We start from the raw sequence: 3,387 nt of genomic DNA, 5'->3' as shown, positions 1-3,387 counted from the left end.
GATAGCCCTCGTGTAGCTTTGAGCGAAATTCGAAACAAACAAACCTGGTTGATTTTTAGTTTTCATCCAATTACGTAGCTTGCTTTGATAGGAAGTTGATAATGGTTTGGCACAAATATGAACAACAGGAACACACCTTTAAAAAAATAGCATGTCTATTTCTCCCACTGGTTGGTACCGACCAATTTAATAGGGGGTCCTGTTCATGCATGACTTTACAGGATCTTCACGTTCTTTTTTTTTTTGTATGACGTGCTTAAATGATCGAAGTTTATAACAGCCATGACGATCTCATTTCAGATCAGGAAATATTTCTGTTTCGATGTGATATTACAAAAAAAAACTATACTCGCAAAAGGCGAAGAACTCTCGACATGAAAGTTAGGAACAAAACCTTAATAACCGAGCTTCACGTTGAAAATGAGGTTTCCGATTTCTTTTTTAAAATAAAGGAAACTTCTTATCACGTTTGTCATTTAAAAGAACTTTTAGGTAAAGAGATTGGTCGTATACTATAACAGAAGGTAGAAAAAAAAACCGCTGGCTAAAGACACAATATTCTGTTTTGAACTACATCAAGTGAAATGTGACAAAATCTTGTCGTAATAATATGATATGCAAAATGTGAATACCTCATAAAACATGTTTGTTTGTTTTGAATACTTGCACACAGCTACACAAGGGCTATCAGTGTTAGGCGTTTCTGATTTTGAATTAATATACGAGAGAAACGACAGTCAGTCAGCAGCGCCCACCGCTACTCTAACTGACCAGCGAGATTCTAACATCATTCTTATAAATCATCAGGGCCCTAAAGAGCATAATGCGATTTTGCAGCAGTGAAAAATCAACCAAAGACATTCAAATTCATAGACCGACACGCTAACCTCTTGGACATGTTCAGCTTCACAAAATACGAAGTATATTGTATAATTTTATCCATGAAGACATGGTCTGTTTGCCTACTTATTTTCGTATATCGTTTAATAGCTCAAACAAATTTAAGGGTTTATATATATATATATGATTTTCTTGTACCTGAGACATTTTTTGCAATATTACCATTATCAAATAAACAATAAATGTAATATATCTTACTAGATAGAATATAATCCTGCATAAAGATTAGAATAAAAAATTGAAATTTGAATAAAGTAAAAAAACAATATCAAAAATGGTTTGATGTCTAGTGTAACTATTTTCGGATTTTCTTTTATACGCCCCCCCCCCCCATCCCCAGTGGCACAGAGGTATTTCTGCAGATTTATACCGCTAGAAACCGGTTTTCGATATCCATTGTGTAGCTTTGTGCTTAATAAGAAATTATGTTGTTTCTTGTGGGGGTACTTAATAACAAACAACAACTTTTATGTGTATATTAAAATACGTTGTGGCTTATTTTTGTTCAACTTGATAAAACATATCTCCATATAGTTCAATAATTTGACTATTTTGGCGACATATGTAGTAAGGTAATTAACTATTTAAACCTGTAGCTGACCAGTAATGGTGAAAAATTCTTACCATCAAAATACGATGTAAAACTATTTTTTTAATTAATGTAATGACTTTCTTTTAAACAATAAGATAAATTCTTAAACTGAAGTGCTTGTATACATATATTATCTATAGATCATTTATATTATATTTATACTATAACTAGAAGCGACTGATAATATTCAACATTATTTTAAGAATTGGCATTGTCAAATTACTCAGAAACAGTTCCTCGTTTTTTAATAGTAGAGACATCTTTTTTGTTGTTGCCCAGTGATTTAACAACCCTGATTTATATTAGAAGCCAAGATCATCAAAAGAAAGAAAGTTCTGAAAATACACGAGATTCATGAAATGCTTATCGAAATGCTATCACAACGAAAAGCACCACTGAAACGAACTCCGATGAATAGACACTTTGTCAAACTACTAAGCTACTGTAATGTTTAAGATTTTTTTATTTTACAAATAAGGTTAAATCAACCAATTGAAGATGATGACAGATGAGTTACAACAATAACCAACCTTTCAGTGTCTATATAAACTATGCTGACCATAAGACGAAGGGCTCAATAGTTCCTTGCAGAACTCCACCATGGTTTTATCCAAAACAACAATTATGACTGTAACGTAGTTTGAATATTTGTTCATTCTGAAGAAGATCACTACATAGAAGGAGAAGAATGGATGAGTTTAGATATAACCAAAATACAGCTGTAGTTGGAGGCCAAAATGATAAAAAATATCATCCAAAAGCAGATGATTAATAGTTGTCTGGGAAAACCTGCTTTCCATCGTTCTTTTGAAACTTCTGAGACCTAAATATGTATATAATGTAGATTCTACATTTGTCTATTTACATGTACATTTTTCTACTTCTTGTTACTGTACATAACTGCATCATTAATGTAACAGATACAGTATAACATACAGCCTAGTTTTTAAAATCTTATGATAGCTTTAACATGGCATTTATCGTATCGATATTTTTGTGTAAATAATGCGTTTAATGGGTTTCTTTTCTCATTATATATATATAGCGTGTTTTGAAGAGAAGTTTATATATATTTTCTGTTACGTATTTATAAACATATAAGAATTTTTATAATGATTGTGAACACTCTATAAGACAACTGATTTATATACTAGAAAACCTAGATAATTGTATGGAAGGTCAACTGAACCATGTAGTGACCGTTCGTTGTACGCCATGGCTACAAGAAATCGGCAATCAACTACTATTAACTCAATAAGGGCTTTAGATAGTAACTTGTATGGCCATTACTAACAATATGGCAAGGAACAGACTTAATGGGTCCAACTTATGGTCAAGAAAACCTGTTTTAGATCCATGAATGACTGCACATCAATACACCTCTTGAGTTAAGTCACTGAACGTGGTGGTTCAGTTGTGGTGTAGGTAGAGTATTCAGATCTTGTTACGCCTGCAAGGAGTAGATGAACTTCCAGATATACTTACGTGCATGGTTATAACAGGCTCTTCTTGTCACTTCATGTCCACTAATCTATGTAGGATATTTTAACATCTAGGAAAAGTAAATCGAAAAAAAGGATGATTAAAAATAGAACATCGTAATCAAAATTTCTAGAAAAACAACAGCAATAAAGGGGGGACTGGGAGGTGGAGGGGTTCTGGACCTCATTAGCATTAACTAATATCCCACAACATTTGGTTGAAATTAACCAAGTTTTTCACATTCATATGTTTTCATATAGTCAATAAAAGTTAGCAATTTACTTTTTAATTGTTCTTGATAATACTTTTTCGTTAAATTTCTGAAAATTAAACCTTCTTGCATCATCACTTTTGATAAAGTGCGTGGCCAACCCTATTAGATACTCATTAACAATGGATGGTTTCTGGGTTTC

General features: G+C 32.5%; 1 long non-coding RNA gene across 1 annotated transcript in view; it reads right to left on the bottom strand.

Moving 5' to 3' along the window:
• Positions 1–2,054: 2,054 nt before the first annotated feature.
• LOC111086159 overlaps positions 2,055–3,387 on the bottom strand; it is a 12,956-nt gene continuing 11,623 nt past the window's right edge. The window contains exon 3 of the long non-coding RNA XR_002610902.1: positions 2,055–2,065. This is a non-coding gene — a long non-coding RNA (uncharacterized LOC111086159). The remainder of the gene's footprint in view (positions 2,066–3,387) is intronic.

This window comes from Limulus polyphemus, unplaced genomic scaffold (genome assembly GCF_000517525.1).
Source record: "Limulus polyphemus unplaced genomic scaffold, Limulus_polyphemus-2.1.2 Scaffold35, whole genome shotgun sequence".
In the NCBI taxonomy this organism is placed as follows: Eukaryota; Metazoa; Arthropoda; class Merostomata; order Xiphosura; family Limulidae; genus Limulus; species Limulus polyphemus.
The sequence above is the reverse complement of the archived record's forward strand: the minus strand, read 5'-3'. Positions and strand labels throughout refer to the sequence as shown.